Source organism: Mustela lutreola, chromosome 1, assembly GCF_030435805.1.
Source record: "Mustela lutreola isolate mMusLut2 chromosome 1, mMusLut2.pri, whole genome shotgun sequence".
NCBI lineage: Eukaryota > Metazoa > Chordata > Mammalia > Carnivora > Mustelidae > Mustela > Mustela lutreola.
Genome location: NC_081290.1, coordinates 222,143,951 through 222,157,778, shown reverse-complemented (window position 1 = coordinate 222,157,778; position 13,828 = coordinate 222,143,951). Strand labels below are relative to the sequence as shown.

Sequence of the window (13,828 nt, the reverse complement as noted above, 5' to 3'; positions counted from 1 at the left end):
AGAAACAGAATCAGAAGATCTGGGTACAAGTTCAGCTCACAGTACTTATGGGTAGCACGACATGGCAAGTTACTTAAATTCACAAAGCTTTACTTTTGCTACCTTCACAAATACTTCCCGTCTATTCAACTCTCACAGTTGTGTAGACCCCGTGGGAAACATATCTGAAAGCCTTTCGTGAATGGAGAAGTCTTAAACTTGTGCTAGTTAGTACACACACACACACACATGCATGCATATATATATATATATATATATACACATACACACACACACACGTGTGTAATATATATATATATTCAAAGGTTTTATTTATTTATTATTTTTTAAATGATTTTTTAAATTTTTTTATTTTTTATAAACATATAATATATTTTTATCCCCAGGGGTACAGGTCTGTGAATCATATTTATTTATTTGACAGAAAGAAAGCACAAGGAGGGGGAGGGGCAGAAGGAGAGGGAGAAGCAGGGTCTCCATCTTAGAATCAGGACCTAAGCCAAAGGCAGACACTTAACTGATTAAGCCACCTAGGCACCCCAATATTTTATATATATTTTTTAATGTTTCTAAGACTTACAAAAATGCACAAAGCCACTATGAGATTCTTTGGGAAAAAGTCTATTTGTTTGCTTAATTTTTTGCTCTCACATATCAAACAACCAAAGTCAGAGAGTGTTTTTGTCTTTGGCAGTCTGGTCAGCAGCAATGCCAAAATCAATGTTGGGACCACATAATCTGCTCTCCTAGATTGATTACTTTTTCAGCATGGAAAATCAATGTTTGGGAGCTCCAGTTAATTAACATGATTCCCAATAGGCATATCAAGGGGAGTAAATTTGCTCTGCCACTAAAGTTCAAGAGAAATTGAGAGGCATGAATATTTGTTTAGTTCATTCATTCATTCACAAATATTTGCTGATTGCCTACTCTGTGCCAGCTACTGTTCTAGGCTTTGGGGACAAAACAGTAAGCAAAACAGGCAAAACCTGATGCTCCCATGGAGTCTACGTTCTAGTGCAAAATTAACTGAGCTTAGAGCTTTTATGGATCCTAACCACACACACACAGACACACACACACCCCTACCTACACCTCTTATTTCTAACAGCTTTTCTTGCCTTCTGCTAAAACAGCTTAAAACTGTTTTTTGGTGACAGAATCCTTCATTTATCCAAGACCAAACATGAAAAACAAATAAAGCCTGTGCTGGTTGGAGGGGGATGAAGCCAGAGCCCAGGTTGTTTCCTCTGATACCCCTCTGCCCAACTCCCTGCTTCCACCATTCTTTCCCTGGACCGTAGAACTCTGTGGAGAACAGTTTATTTGACACTCCCACACAGGGAATTATTTTCACATTGATTCTGTTACCTAAAGAAGTCCCTCAAGAGCCCCTACTCACAGACTCCCAAGGGCTTTTTAAACTTTCTTTCCCGCTCTGGATCTACTTCTCCTTCTCTCTCTCTTTCCACACAATAACCACGTTATAGATTTTTCTGGACTTTCTGATAATTACCATAATAATGATAGTTATTACTTATTGAAGATGTTCTATTTGTCAGGGTGTGTGCTTGACATTTTGCATGCACTGACTTCATTAACCCTCAAAATAGTCCTAAGAGATAGGTGTGAGTCTTTATTCTACAAATAAAGAATGATGTTCCCAGAGGTGAAGTAATTTGTTTAAAGTGACACAGCTGTTAATGGCAGAGCTGGAATTTGAGCCATATCTATCTGATTTCACAGTGGGAACTCTTAACCACTATTGCTTCCCAAACTCTGTGAAGCTCCTTGATCCTGTCTGTACTTAGATAGTTTTAAGGATAATGCAAAGATCTGATGAGAGTGGGGGTTGGGGGGTAATGGCAGGGCGAAGGTTGCGTTGGGAGCAATGTTTATTCAACAAGTTTGTCGTTGAGGGTTACGATAGTAGCTGTCATTTGCAGATGGCCTTATATATTCTCGCCATTCTTCATTTTCTCTAATTCGCCCAGAAACTTAGGAAGGTAAATATGATTATCCCTATGATACAGGTGAAGAATTTCAGGCTTAGGTTATCACTCACTTAAGTCCTCAAAGGCAGTCAGTGGTGAGCCGAGCCTTCTGCCAGCCTTTCTACCAGTTTGGGATCACACCTACTCTTAGAGCTGAACTGCAAGCCCCAAACTCCCATATCTTGAAAAGAACAACAGAACAAAACCACCACAAATTCAAAAGGAAGGGAATTCACCCACCTAGCCTGCATCTGCTCCTTGGCCCAGAGCCTACGGCAAGCCAATTATGGACTGTCTCCATTCTCAGTCACTGGACTCTGATCTGTCTGCCGGTTGGCCCTGCCTAGCCCGAATACTCTTACCTTTATTTCCCCATCTGACTCGTCGTTGTCCTCTCTGTACCTCTGTCCTCCCTCTCTCTTTGGGTACACGGCATTTATCCTTCATTAGATTCTCCACATCCCCTCTATTTCTTCCCTCTCTTCAAATTCCTTTATCACCATGTGAATCTGCTTCCTCTTCCTTCCTCCTCTGAGAAGTGATCTAGTGCCATAGCTGTTCTGGAGTCCTTCTGCTTCAGAATGACTCCTGGTTGTACTCTAGTGGTTCATTGTCTGACCTTGGAACAACCACTTATGCTTTCTGAGTTTCCATACCCTCATCTGTCAACGAGCAAATGGGCAATGCAATCAAACCTCTATTGTAAGTTCTTGAGCTGTTTAAATGAGTAAGTCTATGCAGGGATTTTAGAATGTCATCAGACGTGCGGTGAGTGCTCCGCACTAGCTTTACGTATTCTCTCTTTTGCTCCCAATTCCCTTTCTCTTACCATCTTCCTCTCTTTGACATCTATATTTTGTCTTAGCTAAAATTAAAAAATGGAAGAGTTCCTACAGAATAGATACATTTATTCATTGGCATCATTTATTTATTTATTTATTTATTTTCGCTCGGTGTACATTTATTGAGTGCCTACTGTGAACGAGGTTCTGTATTAGGGACTAGGATATAAAGATGAATAAAACATGCTTTTCCCTGAGGAGTGTATTTGTCTTGTAACAGTCAATCATGCTGTCCCATATTTTAACAAAATGAATGAATTCATGTATTTTAATAAGCCAACATGTAAGTCTACTGACTTTATTACCAACTCTCCCCCTGAGTCTGTCTACTCCTCTCCATCTCTTCTGCCACTGCTCTAAGCCGACCACCACCATTTCACCTGGATGAGCACCTTTTATCCGGGTTTTTCCCAGCCTCTCTTGACACTACTGGCCTGTTCTCTACTCAGCAGCCAGAGCCAGTTTTTAGAAGAACAACTCTGGGGGCACCTGGTTGGCTCAGTCGTTAAGCGTCTGCCATCAGTTTAGGTCATAATCCCAGGGTCCTGGGATCGAGCCCCACATTGAGGCCCACATCCAGCCCACATCGTGCTGCCAGATCAGCGAACCTGCTTCCCCCCTCCCTTTTCCTGCTGCTCCTACTTCTCTCTCTCTGTCAAATAAATCAATGAAATCTTTAAAAAGAAGAAGAAGAACAACACCAACACCACCAACAACTCTGATCCTGCCAGCCTTTGGCTTAAAACTTTTTAACACCAGTGCTTTCAGGGGAAAGAACCAAATACCTGTCCTTCAAAATCTGCCCATGTGCCCCTCTTTCACTTCCTTGTGCACACTGTCTCTCCTACTTTCTCACATACACGTCCCTCCTCTTCCTCACAACTGCTTCCTCCGCTCTGCTTTGACAAATTAACGCCTACTCATCCTTCAGATTCAAGAAAATATTATTTCCTTGGGATGCCTTCTGGACCCTCTATCTAGGTCACAGTGTTTTGTTTGTTTTGGTTTGGTGTGGGTATACACTGAGAATATACTTGAGTATGGAGACTCAGAATCTAGATCTAAGTTCTTGTCTTTTTCTAGAGCACTCACCTGAGCTTATCTGATTTACTGGTGTGATTTTACTCTGCTAACTGTAGGTATACCAGGAAAAGGGTCATGTCTATTTTGCACATCATTCTACCTCTAATGTCCAGGGCAATGTGTCACTCAGCGGAAGCATTTAATATTAGCTGAATGAAGATTGAATGAAAGAATTTTTGTTCTGCCGTTGCTTAATTTCCCCAATATGTCAGCAACTCCTATTAAGGAAGAAAATTACCCTTAGCAGTAGGAACGTGAATATGAGAAAGCTGAGCGAATAAAAGAAGATTATCTTGAACCCCAAAGTATAATTTGGATACTTTTGCCTTTTATAGACTTAGTCATTGAGTGTACCAGGAATCCTATCTGGATTACGAATCTATAAAGCACATTAAAGATGTATTTGTTTCCTGGGCTTGGCTTTTTCATTCTAAAGTTGATACTACTTGTGATTCTGAGAATCAAAAACATAACCATTATTTCAGCTTTCTGAATCTTTTATTTCCTGAAATGAACTTTTTTTCCAAATTATTCCTTTCCACCCCCAATAAATCTATTTCCAGGCTTGATAGTTATAGTTTAGTTCAATTTCATATGAAACTGGTAAGATTTAGGCTATAAGGGGTCTATGAATGTACAATAAATTGTTAATCTTGGAAGCACCAACAAGCAGTAAGTGTTTCTACTTGAATTAAACTTAAAAATCATTATTGGAGGGTTCAAATTCTCTTCAGCACAGAGAAAGCATTTTCCACAGATATAGATCTTTTCCTGTCCCGCCAACTGGGTGAAAGCAGAATTTCCGTGTGTTTAAAATGTGAGGAATAAAATGAGAACATTCTGAAATTATCTGCTTGCAATAATTGTTCCTTATGACATGTTCTAATTAGAAGACACAGTAACTACATTTCATAGAATGTCAGCTAGAAGGAGCCTTAAAAATAATCTCTCTAACCACCTTAATTAGCAAACAAGGGCATCACTGTTGAGAAGTGATATGGCTCAAAAAAGCATCAAAAAGTGTGTGGTCAAAAAAGCATCAGTTTCACAGTCAGGGAAGGGAGCAGGAAAGTGCCTCATCACTCATTATTAAATTTGATGGTTGGCTTAAATACTGGGGTTTTCAAACAAATGTGGAGGTGAACTACACTTGGCACTGAGAATATGGAGTAAAGTTAGTAAGTATTTTAGATCTGTTTTAGCTTCTATTCCCCTTCTGCTTGTTTCTTGGAACATTCTTTAACAGTGGTCTATAATGTCCTGAAATTCCTTATCAGTGGAGGATCTGGGTTCAGTTGGTAATATTTGTATAGTCAAGAGTATAATTAGGAAACTTTATTTTTTTTTTAAGATTTTTATTTATTTATTTGAGAGAGAGAGAATGAGAGAGAGAGAGCATGAGAAGGGGGAAGGTCAGAGAGAGAAGCAGACTTCCTGCTAGGCAGGGAGCTGATGTGGGACTTGATCCTGGGACTCCAGGATCATGACCTCAGCTGAAGGCGGTCTTTTAACAACTGAGTCAGCCAGGTGCCCCTGATTTGGACCCTTTAGTCCCATGTATTTGATCTGGATATGGCTAACTCATGGGATGGATCTAAGATCTTTTTGGTTGTCAAAATGTCTCTAGCACAAAGATTTACTTAGCCTTCTTTTAGTATTAGCTAGTGAGTGCTTTATGATGCTGGATGCCAAGGGTCCTTCAAAATATTATAAAATCACAAGATTAGACACCCAAAGATGAATATATTTAATTATGGAATGAAAGTTGTTATGAAGCTGGACTGAGATGGAATAACAGGAAGGGAAAGGACCTGTATCAGCTTTGTAAATATCTTTAGCCCCTCTGATAAGAGTTTGAGATATTGTATTCCCAGGACAGATAATTAGGTCAAGAGAATTTTTTGAGTCAGGAGGTGATATCTCACTTTGTCCCCATTACATTACTCTACGTCCAAACTAGGGTATAAGCATGGAGAAAAAAAAAGCAGCATCATTAATCACTGAAGTATCTGGACAGAACATCCCATGATCCCGCAGACTCTGTTTGCAGGAATCATCCTATCTGTCATATGCTGTGGTGGATGTTGGGGAGTTAAACAAGCAACTGGGAGAAGGCTAGGAACAAGACAGATTAAGTGAAGGGACATCTTGGGAGATTTCTAGTTGCAGGAGGAGGCAGTATCTGTTGGTGGAGCCTGTATGCATATGAGAGAGATTCGAGGAGAAAGATAAGGCTAAGCAATACAAATTCTAGAGTCATGTAAAGTCTTATGTAAGTTTCTTTCCTAACAGTTTGATAAAAATTAGAATATGCCAATCAAACTAGCTAAACCAGATTTAATGCAATATATTTGGAGAAATCCCATATGTGGCAAAACAGAATATCACTGAGGATGAACTGATAATGGATGGATGGACAGATGGATGAAGGATGCCACTGAAGAAATTAGGATAGGGAAGAGGAAAAGCATAATGTATTTGAACTGTTTCTTGAACTACTAATATTCTCAGATTCGTGGTTATTTTTTAAATTATTAGTAATAGCTTATATTTTTAAAGCTCTCTTATATGTATCATTCACTTGTGATACAGGGATAAAAGCAATTAACATGAGTAAGAAGCTAGAAGTGAAAGTGAAATTATGTGCATGAGAAAGCCCCAAGGCTTCATAAGAATTTTTCAACCCCCTTTTGATCATAATAATCTAGTTGGATTAGATTCCTTGGGCTATTTAAGCCATCAGCCATCATGAACTACTACAGTAAATTCAAAGAATTAAGGAATTTACTATCTGGTTTAGCTAGCCTCAGTTTTAGTAGTTATAACAAATGTTAAGATAATGGACTGTTTTCCTATGTGGATACTGACTGAGCTTCAATCCCCCCATCTGTGAAGCTGGATAAGGTGATCTATAAGGATTCTTCCAACTGTTAATTTCCATTCCTCACTGATTCCAGTTAAACCACAGAGAATGCACCAAGTTAACCAGACTGTGCATTCATTTCTTCTTAAAGAATGCAAAAAACGCAAAGCACAAAGATGCAGTATTAGTGAAAAAAATCTTCAAATAACGGAATTAATACTTCTGTATTACTTGATGGGTTATGTCTTTTATCTAGAATTCAGTAACTTTGAAAATATTTAACTTGTCCTAACTTTTCCTAACTGAGAAAATGCAAACTCATAAAGATGAATAACTAGCATGAGGTCACACAGCTAGAATTAGAACTGGCATTAGAATACTGGTCTTCTCTTCCTAGTCCAGAGTCTTGCACTGTACCTCCCATTCCAAAGCTCATCCTGAATGTTCCCTGATGATGCTGATGCAATTTCTGACCAAGACCTACAGCTGGACTTTATGAATATTGCCTGAGCATTTGAGATGCAGTTATTTGCATTGAGAAACTATCTCAGCACGCCACAGCTGCTCATTCATATGCATAAACTTATGTAGACATTGATTTAAGGAAAGAAATATAGCTTGTATTGTAAGTAAGCTTCTTGGGTGTTGTATATACTCTCATTTCTGGGAACTTTTAGATATAGGAGGTGTCTATGTTTTTCAGAGGGTAAATTACATACTCATTTTAAGTTTCCATCACATCTTTGACCTCACAGAGAAATAGATCATGGTGTCCAACTCTGGTTTAAACTTGTAACTTAATTCAAAGTAGTAACTCTGGAAAAGATCAGAATTTCACTTCCTTCTGAAAAGAATGAGTAGTTTTCTTTCTGAATTAGCTTCACAATTTAAAAGGAGTAAAAAAGATTACTGAAATGATCTGCTTTAAAATATAGTAAGTTACTTAAAGAAATTTTAAAGTGATGCCTTAGTGACCTTTTTTTTTGGTCTGTAAAGTCATCTATTAGGATGAAGTTCAATCTCACCTCATCCCCAATGGCTTCTCTACGCACTTGCAGGAGAGGCCGTAATGAAAGGGGATGAAGCCTGAGTAGGTTCACTGTTTCACTATATGGGGAGTTTTAGCAAGATTTATGAATTTGGTTGATAATCTATATTTAGAGGGGAGGTATAGGCCAGGTAGGGGTGAATGACACATGAACTTCCTAGAGCCCTTGCAGTCTGACCTGTCCCTAGTAAAATGACTGAGGTCTGACCAGTCATTGAGTAACACATGCCAGAAATCAAACCTAGTGATGGCCGCCTCAGGTGACATCACCCTGGATCCAGGTAGAGGGAGTCCAACCCGGAGTGACAAATCACAGTTTCTGCAGGGTCCTCAAGTATTCTAGCATAGTGCTTCTCAAACTACATGTAAATAACCTATGGATTTGGTAAAATGTAGATTCTGATTTAGAAGGCTGGAGTGGGGCCTGGGATTATGCATATCTACCGGCTCTTGATTGATCTCTATGCTGCTGGTTCACAGATCACACTTGGTAGACCAGGATTCTAGAATAATTTCTTTCTTCCTCCAGCTTCCTGCATGGCTTATTCCCTGATTTTTTTGAGATCTCTGCTGAAATATGAACTTATTAGCTAGGTCTTCTAGATCTACCATATTTTCTTCACTACTATCACTTTTACCTTTCTTCCTATTTCTTTATACCACTTATCATCTTCTAACAAATTTAACATTTATTTGAGAGGGCCTTTGGGTTCACTGCTTTATCATTTCCTAAGAATACTGAGTGGAGCACAGTAAGTGTTCAGTAAAAATATCCATTAACCAAATACAGGTATATAAATGAACCACATCATCACTCTGCCACAGTTCCATAAACTAGACCACATTTATAAGTCTTATTTTTAATTAAGTCTGTCCTTTGGACTTTTCTTTTCAAGTAGTCTGTTGAAAAATAAAAGGTGGATCACTGGGGGTTGTATGGAAGTATTAAATCACTATATTGTATGCCAGAAACTAATAATACACTGTATGTTAACTGGAATCTGAATAAATGCTTAAAAAAAAAAAAGGCAGACAAAATCAGACTCTTCCACTGTTTACTCAAGTCCCCACTTCCTGATGGGGACCCTCAAGGAGCTCCTCTTCCCTGCTTGCAGGCCCTTCTGAAGCCTTTGCAGGATCCAAAACAATGCCCAAGTAGTCATATTAAAGCCAAGAGAATACTGGTGGTTGTCATAAGAATACCTTGGCAATTAATTATCTCTATTTTGTGCTTTATCCAACAATTTATATTGTTCACTTCATTATCCCAGTGAATATCTGGTGTTTTTTTTACTTCAATCCCAGTCAGTGGTCTCACAGTAAACAGAGGTATTATAGCACAGTGAGAAGGCAGCAAATGTTATAAAGGCTTGTCCCAGTCTGATTCAGAGAAATGCTGTGTTAGACCCGTTCTGACAAATGCACAATTTGGTTACAATCAGTGACTTAAAAAAAAAAAAAAGATTTATTTATTTATTTGAGAGCAAGAGTGAGAGAAAGAATGAGTGGGAGGGACCAAGGGAGAGAGAATCTCCAGCAGATTCCATGGTGAGCCTGGAGTCCAATGCAGGGCTTAATCTCATAGCTCTGAGATCATGACTTGAGCTGAATCCAAGAGTGGGATGCTCAACAGATTAAGCCACTCAGGAGCCCCAGTGACTTCTTAAAATTCATCAGTGGTGTTAAAGTTGAGTTTTAGAACTTTAGAAAATCTTAGAGCTTTAATCATCTTTTCTTTGTGTTATATTACAGAATAATAGCTGTAGATATTCCTCAGTGCAGGATAAAGGATGTTTATCCACTAGGGTCATTTCTTTGTAAGAAAAAAAAAGGCACCACCTAAAAACTGCATCAACACCAGATGTCTAATCTGGGGACTCATTTACCATTGTCTGCATCTAATATCAGAACCCCAGGCAATTCATTCAATATTCATCCAGCAAATATTTCTTAAACACTTACTATTAATTATTTGCCAACACACTGAAGATATTTTATTGTACTTCTAAAGCAAATAGAGACCCATTCAATAATTCTTTAATAAAGCATAGTCAAATTCATATCGTGCAAATTCTCTCAGGACATAAAACTAACGATAAGTGGGTTCTTGCCCTCTAGAAGCTTACTTGAGGGGGGAAATGTGCAAATCATGCTAAGGGACACACAAACTCTCTGAATATAGGTCTAGAGAGCTCAGAGAAAGAATCAATCAACATCAACTTAGCAGATAAAAGATGACTTCAGAGTGGAATTGACGTCTGCAGGCCCTCACAGTGAGTAGGGATAGAAAGGGAGGAAAGAGAATTCCAGGGAGAGGAGCCCACGGGAGCAAAGGTCCAGGAACATGACTGCTAAGGACCAAGTGTTGAGGAACAGAAAGCAGTCCTGTGTAGCATGGGAGAGTAAAAATGATGATGGTGGTGGGTGATGATGGTGCAGGGAGTAAGGAGGGAGCATACAGTTTGGCTGGGACCATACTGTGAAGGGCATGGAGTCTGTGCACAGGTACCTTGGGGTCATATCCTAGAGAACAATAATTCTGACGGCAATGGGGAAGACGGCCGGAAAGGGACAGGGGAGAGTGTATGCATGTGTTGGGCAGGCATTATGGTTCCTTTTCTGAAGTGGTGTTGGGGTAACTTCACTAACTGAACATAGGTTATTGGAGTTTAGAAGAATTAACTTCCTATATTGCTTAAGTAGAATTATTCCTTAAGTATCAGATACATGATCCTCTTAAAAAAAGAAATAAAGAAAATAACTTCATTATTTACTTCCTAATATCAAAATAATACATATTAGTTTCCAAGTAAACATGTGACAGAAAGTAGAAAAAAAATTGGTATAAATGAATTACAATCATACCACCAGAAAGAAACACGGTTTGCATGTGAGTCTTCAAATGCGGGTTTATTTCTACTACCTAGAACTAGACACGGGATAAAATTTAATGATGGCTAGAGTAATTTAGACAACTGGGAGCAAGATCACTTTAAGCAGAAGTATAAGAACTTTGGTCTTACTTTGCACAGTGAAACTTGCCAAGGAAGACATTTATTGTTATATTATGATAATTATAAATTATTTATAATTATTCAAAAAATGAACTAAGTCTTATGAAAAACACAGCTGGAAACTGTATTATATTTTGCAATACATACTTGTTTAGCACTTGTTTTCTGGTTTGAAGCAAAAATGAAAAAATGCAAGTTGTACAACTGAATCATCCCTCCAATCTTCAATTATTTTCAGGTGGAAACTCAAGTGCTAAAGAATGGTAAGTATTATTTGCTAGTTCAGCAACGCTTTAAGAAATACCAATAATAGGGGCGCCTGGGTGGCTCAGTGGACTAAAGCCTCTGCCTTCGGCTCGGGTCATGATCCCAGGGTCCCGGGATCGAGCCCCACATCGGGCTCTCTGCTCAGCAGGGAGCCTGCTTCCCTTCCTCTCTCTGCCTGCCTCTCTGCCTACCTGTGATCTCTGTCTGTCAAATAAATAAAATAAAATCTTAAAAGAAAAAGAAATACCAATAATATGTATAATACTAAAAATGAACAAAACAAAAGTGAACAAAATATAGGTTTCGTGCCTGCACACAAAGAGTTCAAAATCTTATTTAGTTTAGCGAGATATTTTTTCTCTCCGCTTTTCAGAATAGAAATCCCACCTATTTTTCAAAGTCTGGCTCCATTTCCCCATTTCCACAAAGTATTCTTGTACTGTTTTGACTCCTACAGGTTTATCCCTTCTCTGACATTCCACAGTTCTCAGGGTTGGTGTCATTATTATACAATTTTGGTCCTACATCATCAGAAAACAATTTCTTAAAAGTACCTAAATCCTTTAATCTCAGTAAGATTAAAAAAAAATTACTTAAGAGAAAATGACTTGGGCTGGGGGTAAGGGCCAAATTTCCTGAATATTTAATAATACTGAGGAAGGAATCTAGTATCTTGATAAAAGCATTTGAATGTACCTGAAAAAATTACTGAAAGAAAGTCTGGTTCCTGACCATACCAAAAGAGAAGTCAATAAAATTTGTCTTAGCAGGGACACCTCACAATACTAGTGCAAATGAAGGAGATCTGGTAAGAATTTCCTAATGAACTCTTTGGCATATTCTTCTTTTCACTTGTTATCTTAAAGGTAAATTGTTCATTATTTCCTAAAAGTGTTGTATAATTTAAATGTCCCTAAATGGTTTAAACAACAATCCAATTAGTTTTCCACTTCAAGCAATAGTTAAATTAAAGCTCAGTTGCACATTAAACTTACAAAAGGGGAAAGAGGATTACTTGATGTTACATTACCACATTTCCAACTGATTTAAAGCTGTGACAAATGAGAATACAGTTAGACTTATTCAAATAGGGAATTCTGTGAATCCTATCTGTACTTTGGCATTTTGAAATAAGCTTATTGTTTTTTTTTTTTTTTTAAGATTTTATTTATTTATTTGACAGACAGAGATTACAAGTAGGCAGAGAGGCAGGCAGAGAAAGAGGAGGAAGCAGACTCCCTGCTCAGCAGAGAACCCGATGTGGGGCTTGATTCCAGGACCCTGGGATCATGACCTGTGCCGAAGGCAGAGGCTTTAACCCACTGAGCCACTCAGGCAGCCCAAGCTTATCATTTTTATTTACAAATTTCTTCAGAAGCACTTAGAAAATCTATTTATGCTTTATAAGACATGCTTGCTTTGAATAGGCATCCTCACAAAGTACAGCAAAGTATCCAAATTAAGTACATTGCTTTAAGGAAGCAAACGCAGTAAGGAAGCTTAAGATGAAGATTTATGTGGATAGAACTATGACATGCTTGTCCTTTACTGTAATCCTTAAAGTTTCAAAATCACTCTGTTCCAGGTCATTTGAATCGCTATCTTTACTATCAATGGCTTCTAATTGGTATAATTGGTGTTGGAGAGGAAACTGTTGAGAAATGGGAAAACAGCCTGGAATATTCATGCCATGTGCCAGGTTATCGTGAAGGGCATATGGTTTGAGAGTGAACGAACACTGCTGTAAAGAAAATGGAAAAATTTCACAGGAAAGTTCTTATTCTATATGAAGTAGAATATTCTCCTCAAATTATGCTAACCCAAATGGTTTTATTTTCTGTTTTACAATGGATCCTTCTGGAGCCAATTTATTCCTAGTAGAAGACATGTCTACTAATTTTTAAGAAGTAGAAAGACTTTCAAAACTGTCTGGGTAGAATGTTTTCTCCCAGTCCTGTCATCACCCATCTGTGACAATCGCAAACCCCTTCCTCCCCACCTCTCTGGCCATATCTGGGCGAGGCCAATAGGAGAAAGCATTTAGTACATGTTTTTTTAATAACTTAATTGCAAATTCTAATTCTAAATTCAGGCAAAATAAATGTAACATTCCAAAACACACATGGCAGAATGTTTTCTTTATATTCACGTGAAATATGTGGTTGGCTACCATTATGGTAAAATCTAAGACTTCACAGGGGAGACACAAACCTCTGTCTTCCCAAGAAGAGACCAACTGACATTAAGAAAGAATCACTTTAAAAGGTCAAAGAAGCTCTTTATACCCCACGCAAAAAGGCTCTTCCTTAATGGCATCTTGTACTATCATGTTTATCTGTTTAATAGTCCTGTCTACTAGCCTTGTGGACCAAGGGTAATTAACTACATTTCTTGAAGACAGGAAACCACACCCCTCTACTTTTTTGTAAAGTCTAGCCCACAGTGGGTGCTTAAGTATATTTCATTAACAAAAGGAGTAATCTATATACAAATTTGCTGAAAATTCAACCACACAATAGGTCACTTCTAGGTGGTCTCCCTGAGAATCATTCTGATCACAGATACATGTTGAAACAAACCAAAGAGCAGGGTCTGGCTAATGCAATTCAGGATATCTCATCAAGTTTCAGTTGGCTAATCCAATTGACGACGCCTCACCAGGTTTCAGGGTTTACAGTAGCATGTTACAAACAAGCAATACTATAGCAGAAAAAGCC

At 38.3% G+C, this 13,828-nt stretch overlaps 1 protein-coding gene across 20 annotated transcripts in view; it reads right to left on the bottom strand.

The window, feature by feature from the left end:
* The window catches only part of DLG2 (discs large MAGUK scaffold protein 2), a 1,588,988-nt gene that overhangs the window by 297,612 nt on the left and 1,277,548 nt on the right, over positions 1–13,828 (bottom strand). The window lies entirely within an intron of this gene.